At 42.0% G+C, this 12,867-nt stretch overlaps 1 long non-coding RNA gene across 1 annotated transcript; it reads right to left on the reverse strand.

The window, feature by feature from the left end:
- Positions 1–2,480: 2,480 nt before the first annotated feature.
- Positions 2,481–9,825, reverse strand: LOC125317249. Its single transcript, XR_007199985.1, has 4 exons — positions 9,643–9,825; positions 8,859–8,967; positions 6,961–7,060; positions 2,481–4,138 (listed from the first exon to the last, which is right to left on the reverse strand). It is a non-coding gene; the product is annotated as an uncharacterized LOC125317249 (long non-coding RNA).
- Between the last annotated feature and the right edge of the window lie 3,042 nt (positions 9,826–12,867).

The following is a 12,867-nucleotide window of genomic DNA, read 5'->3' on the forward strand; positions in this document are numbered from 1 at the left end:
TCAGCTCTGCCTCTTTAAAGGTTTGCACAGGTGAGAGAAATGAGGCTGGACCCATGTGCACAAAAGCCTGGCCTCAGGTCTCAGCAGCTGGAATAAAGGTCCCTCGGGTGTGCAAAGGAACATGGTGCAATGTGACCCTCCCCTCAGCAGTGGGGAGAAGCTGGCCAGTGCAGTCACATCACAAAAAAGGGAAAAGGCACTTGGGGCTGGTTGATACTTGGGGAAAAGAAGGGCAGAAGAGACAGGGTCTGTAACCCTCCAAGTCCCTTTTCCCCTAAGAGGCCAGCTTCCAAGTAGGGATGCAAAATGGCAATTGCGCTTTGCAGAACATGTCCCATGTAGAAAGTCAGTTTGCTGCTTACACCAAGACTGGTTCCCACCTTGGCCACTGACTTGCTATGTAACCATATCCAGAACTTCCTAAGCCAGTATTGCAAATATGGGTGATAATTTTGGATACTACCATACTTTCTGGGCTCTCAACATGAGTTTTCCATAGAAAGCCACCAGCACTGGAGATATCTTGAATTAAAGTACTTTTTATAAGTGTTTAAACGTACCGATTGCTTTTTCAAAACACCTAGGAAACCATACAGTGCTTCATAGATTGCATTAACTTATCTCTAGAACACAAATTGATAAATTTAGCACCTAGAAAGCTTCCAAACTGCTCAGAAAACCTTGCACAAAGAGCACTGAGGAGCCACAGAGCAGGTTGCTGTAGCTGTGCTAGATGTGCAAATGCTCCTCACTTGCCCACACATTTCCTACCTATTTGTCTTCACAGACAGTATTTGCCTCTTCTCAGCACCTGTCTTTCAAGATCTTCCTGATGGGACTGTAACCACCAACCAGTTCCTCTCTGAGTCCACATGTGCCAGTTCCAGGTAAATGCAGCTCCCTAGGCAGGCACTGCCTCTCTCTGCGCAGGTTCTCAGGCAGAACCGGGGCTGAGATTCTGAGATCCCTGTAACAGGGACTTTGTTTTTCATAACTAAACACATCCTAAGAGCACCCCTGATGTACTAATGTATATTAACAGCAATATTAGTGATAATGTATCTGACCAAAGTAGACCTACAAGTGAGTTCAAGTGGTCCATTTAGCCTTATTCTTCTTGTGTTCAGTAAAGAGCCTCAAATATAAGAGAAAAGTCAGGGTTATCCAAGATAAATTCACCTTTTGTCAGACTGATTTCCCATTCCAACTACTCCTCCTGCCTCAGTTTACCTGTTCTTGCAGTGGAGATAATATCTAACAGGGAAGAGAGCAAAACTCTTATGGCACAAACTGATGCTGTGAAGCAGATACCTGTGGACTTAACCCACGTACAGACATGACTCATAACTCCTCAGCAGAACTTTGTCCTGTGGGTAGAAGATAACAGGACCCTGTATCCCTAGGAAAGGTTGAAATTGTCTGAACAGAGTCTCAGTGTCCAGAGATTCTGAGCTAAAACTAGCAGAGCTCTTTCAAAGCCAGACTATAACTAGCTGTGATCAGAGCTCTTACAATGAGCTTTAGCTAATTTTGAGCTCTTTGGAGATCCTTTCATACAAAGAATGGCAGCAGCTGTGTCTGCCCCATGTGTGCTGCGAGCCAGCTGCACCCAGAAGCCCCATGGCTGCATTATCTTAGTGCTGGCTCACAGTTATTATACCTTATTTCTCAGCAGGGCACTATTGCTTCAGGTTGAGCATGCTGTTAATGCGGCTGCTCAGCTTCCTGCTCTGTCCCCAGCTGGCAGAGAGCAGGCAGAGAGCACTGAGCCTGCAGCAGTGGATGGATGTACCCCAGAGGGCCCCAGCTGCATGGGTGTCCCCACGGCAGACCTGAGGACTGAGGGCACCATGTAGCCCCTGGCACTTGCATTAACCAAGCAGCTCTGGCAAACTTCCTCCTGGGAAACACCCTGAATTATCTTGTGCAGCTCCCAGGGAAGCTTGAATCACCAGAGGCTTTTAAGTGGTCTTCAGTTCACTGAGTGAAATCTAGCTCTGGTGCTTCTGGCCTCTGAGCCCAAATAAACACTGCTGGATCATACTTGCCCTCCAAAACAATTTCTGTCTTCATCCGTGACACAAACAGAGCAGCACGGCCACCCTTGAAGAAAAGTTTCTTGTCATGAAATGTGCAGGATAGGTATTCCCATCACCAAGAAATGAAAGTTTCTTTAAAATACAGGGAAATACAGCCCACCATCAAGTATCCTCATATGGCCTGACATGGCAGGAGTGTGAAAAGCAGGAATAGCAGAAGTAAGACTTCTGAGTTCAGGGTTTCTGACAAAGGGTTCTGAAGAGATATTTTACCCACTTCTACGACCAGTGTCTGTGAGTTTATTTTTCTCTACTTTCTGTACATCTGTTTAAAACAAAGAGCCTTTGTTGGAAAACCATGTGTCATAAGTTGACATCTTAATACCACAGAGACCACCCCTTTTCAAGTCAAATAATTTCAAAAGTTTATATTCATAGAAAAAGAAGACAGAAATATGATTAGGGAAATCCATTTTGATTAACTGCTGCTTGATTAACTTGGCTGAGGTATCTGCACTCCAGCAATTTGTAGTTTTTCAGTGATGACTGATTAGAGTTGGTCATTTTCTTTCCTACCCGAGTTACCTTGTTCTACTGTACAAGAAATGTGAATTTTCTAGAGAATTATCTAATATCTCCTGTGTCAATTTTTTGTAATTAACATTTTAAAATAATTAGAACTGATGGCAGAAATTTCACAATTCTTGAGAGCAAACAGCAGCTTGCTTTATAACTGGGTAGTTCCATGGAAGTATTATCTCAGTGCCATGGTCTGTTGTAAAGAAAACCAAGTCTTCAAAATTATTATGAAAAGGGAAAGCACAGAATTCATCAATCTGGCCCTGTGTGTGTCTATGCATCAGTGTCCTGAAAGCTGTGTCATGTGGTCTCCAGCCACAGAAAGGTATAATAGACTGGGGAATGTTCAGAAAATGATAAAAAAGATAATGAAAGGCATTCAAGATACACGGGACAACTTCTGTACAAGCAATGCCTAAGAGGTGGTAGTCTTCACTCTGGAAAAAGACAATCAGAAGGGAATTTGATGGGGCTCTACAAGATCAGGGAGAAGATGAAGGCAGGTTGAATATACATCCACTCTTGAACACAAACAGGACATAGGGGATCTAAAATGCAATTAGCTGGAAGCGGGTTCGGACCAAACAAAGAACATTTTTACTCACACCAAAATCTGTTTAATCTGTGGAGCTCCTCACCATCCTCCTAACAGGTGCCAGAAAACCTCAGCTTTCTAAAAGGAGGCTGGAGAAATTCATAGAAAAGACATCTCTCAGGGCAATTAAATATACAGATGGTGTCTCTGGCTTGGCAGGATGATGAACAAATAGGAGAAGACTGGAATGACATTTGAGAGGTTATCTCTCAATTTTTGTCATATTTTGTATTTTCCTAGGTGAATCCATGTGGCACCATCCAAGATAAAATACCAGACTAGAATTCTATTTGCTCTGGCCGAATATGTCTGGGTTTATATCTTTATATTGAGCACAAACACCCAGTTATGCTGGGTACCATCCACAGGGAACACCTGTGACAGTGTGTACCCAGAGCTACCACTGAAGGCAGAAACCAGGCAGCCAGAGCAGTGGGACTAAGGGATCCTGCCACTCCCATTTGACTTTCAAGGGGATTCCCAGGCACTGCTGCACAGGGGATATGGCAGCTCAAGGCAGCTCTCACCTGCAGGATGTCTGAGATCTTGCACAGGATAGGTGTACCCATATCACTCTACTTGCTCTCTAAGTAACTAAGAGCTCCCCCATTCCTTTTTGTATCCCAAACTGCCAAAATGCCTAAATGCTGGTTTACTCTTTTACAGTTAAACAGCCAGGGAAAAAAAAGCATGGAACTTGTAGATATGGAAATAGTTGAAACTAAGGTTCCCTCTGAATCATGGTCCTACAGTGGATGAGGCTGCAGCAGGTTCATTTCCCTGTGCCTTACAAGGTCCTGCAGAGCTCTCCAGCTGGCTGGGCACCTTCGTGTCACATCCCGGGGCATGCACTGCAGACTCTCATTTACATCCCATAATGTGTTTCTGGTAGGCTGTAGCACGTCACTGTCATGGAAACTTCACACTGGGAGCAGGAAAACAAAAAAAGGAAAAAGCAAAATCAAAATTTTGCCCTACAGGACACCACGTGGAGCCCACTGGAGATGCAGAGTCAAATGCAAAGCCGAGGGGATGGTGCTCTGGAAGAATCAAATGTCCAGAGCAGTCTGAGCACAAACAGCTTGGCCTGAGGATCAGAGATCACGTCATGGAGGGGAATATTTAGCAGAATTTAAGTAGGTGATGTTTCCAACAAGGACAAAAATAATTTTTGAAGTAAAATCTGTTTCCGTTTTAAAAACTTTATATGCCAAATGAAGTGGAAGGATCGTCCAGAAGTCATCTTTTGAGCATCACTACCTTCAGCCTCTTCTTTCTGGCCACAGTGAACTCAGTCTCTGTGATGTACCATAAACCAGGTCTACACAGATTCTCTGGTGGTTTGCTGCTTGGGTAACACAGAGATATGCTTTTACAAATTAAGAGTTTATAAACCCCATAAAACCAGATTACACTGTCTCACTACGGAATAACCCAGATGTGATCCTAACATCCAGAACTGCTACCAGCAAAGAAGAGCCTAATTATAATTCCTTTTGCATTGCATGTTTGGAGTTTCCTGACAAAGCAGCTCCTCTAATAACTTTAAAAATATCAGAGGAGCTAAAGGCACTCCTGGCTATTGCAGACTGCCCAGCACTTTCTAAAAAACATGCTGCACAACATGAGAGTCAAAGGTCTAACAGAACCCAGACAGACCATCATGAAACCCAAGGCAGTTTCAGAAGCCAGCACTGTACAGGGAAAGTTCACAGGCAACCACCACCTTACCAGTGTTCAGGTACTTTTTTATACTTGAGTCATGCACATGGGAAAGGGGAGGGAGAAAACGGGATCTGTGTCCAAGGCAGAACTCATTTCTTCAAGGTTTGTTAGGGTGTTTCCACCAATAGGTCACCACACCCTCACCACATGAAAGAACTGTACAGAAACCAATGCCAGTAACTTTTGGCCCCCGGCTGACATCGCGTTTTGCTCTTTCTCTGATGTGATGTGAATAAGCAAAGAAAGGTGTTGAACTGAAATGCTTCAGAGAGTGCGGCATGAAGCATAACAAGGCCCCCTTTTCTGTGTGTTATGATAGGTTCTGACATATGGTACTGAATGTACTTGATTATTGCATAAATTCTGTTAATTTCTGGGAAGCAGTAAGGAAGCAGACTTCCAGCTAAGATCCTTATCCTTGTATACCCCCCGGAGTGCACCACTTCAGTAACATTTTTCAGCAATACCATAATGAAGGAGCTCCTTATATGAGCCACTGCACTGCCTTCACTATTTTCCCTCACCACTTACTTGCCTCCAATAAAGTTCCTGCCTCGGGAGAGAGAAAAAGGGAAAAAAGAGAAAGCCAAGAGGTGAACTGTGTTCCCAGACCAAATCCCACTTGCTCTGGCTGCCCTTTAAGGACTGGAGCAGATGATTCCAAGCTGTGCTCTGCTCTGCGGTGGGGGTGCAGAGTCAGGAAAAGACCACCCTCGAGGCATGAACATCATCTGGGAGCACTGGTGTGGGCCACCTTAACCAGGTTTCACAGGCCTCAGTGTAAAGCTGCTGAGCTGGGCTGGGCTGGGCTGGGCTGGGCTGGCAGCCTCCCCTCCCTCCAGATGTCTGTGCCTGTTCCCTAACCAGCTGCATGTGCGTGCTCCAGACAGCTCTGGAGACAATATCTACAGGTGTGCTGTCTCTTCAGCAGAGGAGTCAGGGCTGGGCAGTGGCTTCCAGGTTCAGGTTGGTGTGAGCCATGTCACCATCTCAGCTCCCTTTATCTCTCTTTGTTCTATGTGCCCAAAACTCTCAGCATCATTTCTCATGGAAGATGTGCAAGAGAGATGTCATATTACAGGCAGAAGACAAAATTTCTGATGAAGTAGTAAATCAGTGGGTCATAATGTGCTTTAATGAGTAAACATAAAGCTGCTTGCATGTCCCAGAGGCCCTAAACTTAACAATTAACCCAACTAGCTCTAGGTCATGAGGTCTCTGAAGATGTTCTGGTTCCTGTAGTATTACAAGACTAACCATTTTTCTCTTCTGGATTCTCTCTTAGCTCTTCACAACCTTCCCATAAGACTTTAGACCTCAGACCATCAAGAAGGAGGAAGCAGAAAATTTATAACCAGTAAGAACTGAAGAAAAGATTGAAGAAAGATATCTACCTCCTTTGTTCTCTACTCCAGTAGATGTCATTGCCTCTGAAAACAAGTGGTGGAAACCTGAAAATTAATAGGGATTTTATTTTTCTGGCAGAATGGTTTCTGTTCTAATCTCTCCCATGTTGTTCCTCATTTTCTGCCTCCCACTGGCAGTGCCCTCCTGCTCCATGTCCTCATTCTTGATGTTTCTAGCCTCCTTGCCCTTTCCCTGCCAGATACCAGAGATCAAAAGTAAATACATAAGATCACTGAATTAATGAAAGAAGTGACTGGACCTAGTAAGACAGGCAGCTGTCACCTTGGTGACATGCATTGGCTCACTCCATGTCCAGCACTGCTGTGTGCCCAGACCATGAAGTGTTTAAGGCAGGGATTACATCTTATGAGGTTTGCATAGAGGTGCTGACTGAGGCCTTTGGGCAATGTGAACATTAAATAAGAGCCTTGTACTAGAAAACCTTCCCACCTGGAAGGGTTCAAAGAAAAGCCTCCTTGTATAAGTGAGATCCCTGCTTGGTGCATAGGCCGTTTATTTAACAGAGTGTGGCAACTGAAACAAATCATTGTGTAAGAACAAGCAGAGACTTCCCATTTCCCCTCCACCTGTCCTCCCACAGATGGATCCACTCACATGTGTCTGCTGTTTTACCAGCCTGGGACAGGCAATAAAATAGGGCCTTTTCAGCATGCAGAGATGATCCTTCAACTTTCAGAAATGTGAGGTATCAGCCCTGAGGAGGAAAACAATAAAAACCTTAATGAAATGGACTAACACCCATCACTCAAAATGTATGTGATGCATTCCAATTTCCAACAAAGACTGATAAAAGAACATGCAGCAATAAAATTTTAGCATTACCTATTTTTGAAGATCAAGAGGAATAATAATTTATTCTACTACCCTTTTATTCCTATGGACTTCAATATATTTGTTTTTAATAATTTTGTGTGCTAATCATAAAGAGGAATTGAAGGAGGAAGGAACAGATTGTATCACTGAACTCACAGTAATCAAAAGTTAAGCAAAAACCATTCCCTCTTTCCTGTGTCACTTACCCCTCCCAGTACTGGCTGTACATACCACACATTAAAGGGGCTCCGTTTACACAATCGCATTTGTTCACAGACATTACACCTACTACATTAAAAAAATGCTAGGAAAAAAACGCAGCACTTTATTTAAAGTCTTTTAGGATGACTTTCCTCTGGAGTCTCTGAATTTCTGGTTTCACCATATGCAAAATATGATACATGCCCTCCTACTGCAAACTGCTTTGAGATGTATGGATGAAAAGTGCTTTATATGTACACCTGACTATGGGCAGTTTATTTGTTCCCCTAATAACCAGTTCCCTCAATGAAGACATTTTTATTAAGATCAACAGGAGAGCAGGGTGCAGGGGGGAGGCATTTAAATTGGGGTAGGATTTTTAAAAGTGAAATTATTCCATGCCTCAGTAATATAACATCTAGGAAAAGAAACATTATTTGAACAGGTGCATTTTATATATCACATGCACGTGCACTTTCACTGCTTGAAGCCCTTCTAGTGAAATTCACCTGGGCAGCAAATGAGCCTGTAAAGTTACATTATTAATTTTCAGGCTAGTGTTCTCATTTAGATAATCAGCGTCATGCCTTTGCAATTTACTCAACTAAGGCGATTCAGCAAAATTGCCCTTTTTACAGCATATGTACCCCACATGTGAAGGCTGGATCTACCCTTTCATTCCAGTGTAGTAAGTAAGAACATGTTGTCAAGAAGATGTAAATGCAACGCTTTCGCTAATCAGCCATGATGCACCATCTAAGGGTTTGCCTAGAAGCTGAGTACACTTTTTACATTTACATGCTGTATTGCTGCACATGTTAGAGCCCATGTAATAAAACAAGGTGTTCTTGATCAGACATGGTGCAAGCTGGACTGCACATGCAGGTTTCCTGTAGCACCATCAAAGGAGAGTCTGCACTGTGCTTCCACTGCCTGGCCACATCCAGACTGACATACAGAGGAGAAAGTGTGAGGAAGATCCAGAACAGAGCAGGGATCCTGGGGGGCAGACAGAGCATTTCTAGCAGGCTTGTATTCAATTCATTTGGGGGCAATCAGTTACAAACAGGACCCACAGAATGGAAGGTGGCTTAAATAGGTAGAAGTACTGAGTGTGTCTTAACAAACATAAAATGTTTGTATTTAATCATGGATTGAGCAATTCATGTAGTCTGGGCTTCAACCCTCAGAACTCCTGACTTAACTTCAGTCATTTCAATGTGGATGCTCAGATAAAACCAGCCGTCTGGATGTCCTTCACACTGAGTGAATGTAGAGAAATACAGTCAGCACACAGCTTATTTAGACACTTCAACATTATGATAGGATAAATTGTTCTCTAAATGAGCCTTACAGTCTTCACAGATTATAGCAGAAACTTCGATTAGATAACAAACTTTTATATGGATGAAATTAGTCAGGATGAAATACATGAGTTATACCCACTGGGAAAACTCTTGTAACCAGCATAACTTCACCTGAGTACGAATTGCCAGTCATGCAGAGCCAGGGGCAGATGGGGCTGCAGTACAGACAAAACTTCAGTGATGCTTGTTCAGTAGAAAGGGAAAGCCAAATTCAGCCCAGCTGAAAGATGAATATCATGAAACAGAGTACTCAATTTCATCAAAGATATTATAGTGGAAAATCATGTTAATTACTAGTGACTATATAGAAAGTTCATGGAAAGTCTTGAAAAAATTTCCATGTCTTATTTGCTAAATGATGTTCACTGGGTATCTCACAAGGAGAAGCACCATATGATCCCAGAAGGAAAACAAACCAAAAAAAAAAAAAATATTAACTTGGTGCAGTGTATTTTGTTCAAATTAAACAATGAAGAAAATGGAACCTCCAGGGACAGCCTGTGTGAAGAGGTTACAAATACTGCTTTGCCCTGCAAGAATGATGTCATGGTTTCTGTCAGAATTGCTAAAATACCAACATGTGTTTTCTGGAACATGGGCTTAGAGATATACTTTCTTTGTACTCACAGACTCATTTTCCCACAGAACTTTAAGAACTGAAGGATGAACCTTCATTACACTCTAGCAGCCTACAGCTTTTCTGGTTTTTTTAAGTATTTTGTTAAAACCTCGCAAATCTTCATGTTAATATCCTTCTCCATATTTTCTGACATTACATCTGAAATGCATTAAAGAATTACTCAAAATTTGAATACACAAATCAACAGAAAAATTAAATTTAAACATTTTGAATCTCAAATGTTTAACAGACTACTACAACCTCACATCTACAAACCTGTCATGGGCGACGTGGGAGCTTCAGAGAGTTTGTTAGAGAAGCCCTCCTGTTGAGTCACAAGGTGCAGAAGGGACTCCCTTGCTTTCTAAACTCCTTCTCAGAGAGGAGCCTGAGGGCAGCTGGATCCAATCTTAGCCCCAGACTGTCACTGGTTTAAGTCTAAGGAATTATAGAGGTGTGATTGAGCCTTTGTACAACTTTGTCCTGCAGGTGTAAGGATGTCAAAACCACATATATTTATATATAAATGGATAATCTATTATGATAAATGATTAGACAAAAGATCTGTATCAGAATTATTTGCTACAGAGTACAGAAGCTAAAATTATGAGTATAGCATAGTATAGGACAGTAAAATGCACTGTAACAAACCAATTATATTAAAGCTATAAATATAAATATAATATTATATTAAGCAAAAAGAAACAATTATTAGAGATTGATATAAGTCATCAATGCCAATGACTGTGGACAAAATCTCTTTCACTCAAACTCTGAAGTAACTTTGAGGCATCCCCAATCAAGGGAGGATCCCCACACACACTCCAAGAAGGGATATGTCAGAAGAACCTGTCCATTTGAAAGTGGGACTGGACCTTTATAGTATAAAGTGGCTGAGTGTCAGTCATACGTCTCCAGGCAGCTCAGCATTTTTACACAAGGGTACTTCACCATATCTGCCACAGTTAAGGAGTCAGACTGGTTTTAGCACAGTTCAGCATCAAAACAACATGACACATCTGCTCTCAGTCCACCACTTACAACCTTGAAAATAGGACATTATCCAAGCTGCCTGACCACATTCCAGGTGGAGTATCTGGCTACAGTACCAGACAGTCCCACAAGAGTGTTTCTCTTAGATCTGTTTCTGAAGTTCATTATGCAGAATGCATTAGACCATTTAGAGTCATACTTGACTTGCTACACGGAAGTATATGTCTATAGGCATTTTACAAATTTAACTGATTTGAGATATGATTGTACACCAGTTTGATTTATTGTATGTTGAATTAGCAAGAATGTGAAGTAACATAACTGGGAAAAAAGTAAGACTAATTTAGCCTTTTCAAAAAGTCATCCCACAAATTTTAATTCTAAAATTTCCTTCCCAAGAGCACTGAGTATAAAACCCCTCAACAGATTTCTTTGTTTTCCATCAGAACAATCCCAATCAAATTCAGAGCTGTGCAGCCCAACAGATGTCAACAACACCTGGGATCAGAGGCCAGAAAACAAGATCCAGGAACAGGAGCAGCACACAGGGATTTCCTGATCACAGCCCAGACCTCTAGATCTGTGACTGGGCAGGTAGGGAGGGAGCAAGAGGAAACTTCTGTCAGGGTAAATGTGGTTGTGGTGCTGCACTGTTAATAGATTAAATTTCTGGTGGCAGTTTCCACAAAGTGATTTCCTAACTGCTCATGATTTTACGGGGAATTCTACTGATGCAGGCCAAATCTCTTCCAGTTGTGATCTGACGTAAATTGGTATACTACAGATACTGTCTAATCTGTCACACTTAGGCAGTCCAGACTATCTAGACCAAGCTAGACAGCCCAACCAGGGAGGTTCAGATTAGTTATTAGCAAAATGTTTGTCACTTCACGACTGGTTAGGCAGTGGTGGGTTAGGCATTCTCACTACAGGACTGATTAGGCACAGGGAAGTGGTGGAGTCACTGGCTCTTGAAGTGTTAAAAGACATCTGGATGTGGCATCTGGGGATAGTGGTGCTGGGTTGACAGTTAGACTGGATGATCTTGAATGCCTCTTCTAATCTGGATGACTCTGTGATTCTGTGCTATTTTTTGCTGATCAGCTATGCAGTAGAGTTCTGGCAAACCAAATGATTTGGATTTTATTATCTATTACCAAGACAGGTTAAAAAGAAGAGAGTGAGAAAATGAGCACATAGCAAAGCTGCAAATTTACTGTATCCTATGCAATACTGATTCCCACTGAGATTATGCTTCTTGAAGACAATCTGGAGAATGGTGGGATGACAGCATCCAAGACAGGTGATAAAAGCAATCCTAATGACTCCATGTTTCAACTTCCATGGCCTCACTTTAGATTGGCAAATAGAAGTGAGATTGGAGGGCCACCACATTTCAAAATCAACAACCCCCAAAGTGGCTCAAAAACTAGTGTATATCCTGGTGGAAGGAGGGGACCTACCAGCTCTACAGCAGCTGGCTTCTGGATACAGAATCAGTTGTGCTGCTCACAAAGCTAGACAAAAATACAACTGTATAAACTAGAAGTCTGGTTTTGCTTCAGTAACCACTTTGAGACCTGCTACAACATGCAGCTGGCAAGAAGTTAATCTGTAGTTGTAGAAGTCCATTGCATTGGCAGATCCATTTTTACTTCTTTGTCCTTGATTGCATTAGTGATAATACAGTCATGAATAACCCAAAAAGCATTGTATAGAAAAATATGTGCCTCAAAATGTATTTCACCTCATGAAGAATACACTGGTGACACAAATGACAGTGATGAGGCTCACAATATTTTCTCTATATCTCCAATTCTAAAGTGGAAAAGACAAAAGACTGATGCAGGAAAAAAGGATTCAACATCTTCCTGACCTGGATATGTATCACTCTCAACACAATACCTGCATTACAGAAGAAAATCAATGTGTTCTTTGCTCCCAAACTCAAGGAAGTACATCTATCAGACAGATACTAATGTAGCACTCTTTCAGCTGTCTAGTTGTTGGCATGGAATCATCCTCATCAGGCACAACTGTGATACCTCCTCACTCTTAATTCATAAAGGAATTTGAGAATAAAAGTGTTTCAGAGCAAGCAGAAGAACTTGGAATACATTGGTGCTGCTCTCTGTGGTATAAGACATTATAAAAGAGACAGGTGTGAATTAGATCATAGACGTGAAGGAGATCATTGGTCTGAATGGCACACACTAAATAAAACAATTTGGAAACCACTTTCACATTACACACTGCAGCAAATCTAAGTATCTCATATCATCTCTGCCTTCCAGCAATCTGAAATCCCTGAAAAATTACTCCTTTTTGTAGCACAAATCTAATGATGAGGATGTCAAGTCAAGAATACAGAATTTGACTGGCACTTCAGGGCTCCTGCGTGAGTCCAAAGATGAACAGGAGAAAGCTCTGAAGTCAACTCTTGGATAGTGATGAGAAGTTGGACACTTCAAAGCTCACACAGCTGTAGAAAGGATGTTTACAAATTAA

Source organism: Corvus hawaiiensis, chromosome 26 (assembly GCF_020740725.1).
Source record: "Corvus hawaiiensis isolate bCorHaw1 chromosome 26, bCorHaw1.pri.cur, whole genome shotgun sequence".
In the NCBI taxonomy this organism is placed as follows: Eukaryota; Metazoa; Chordata; class Aves; order Passeriformes; family Corvidae; genus Corvus; species Corvus hawaiiensis.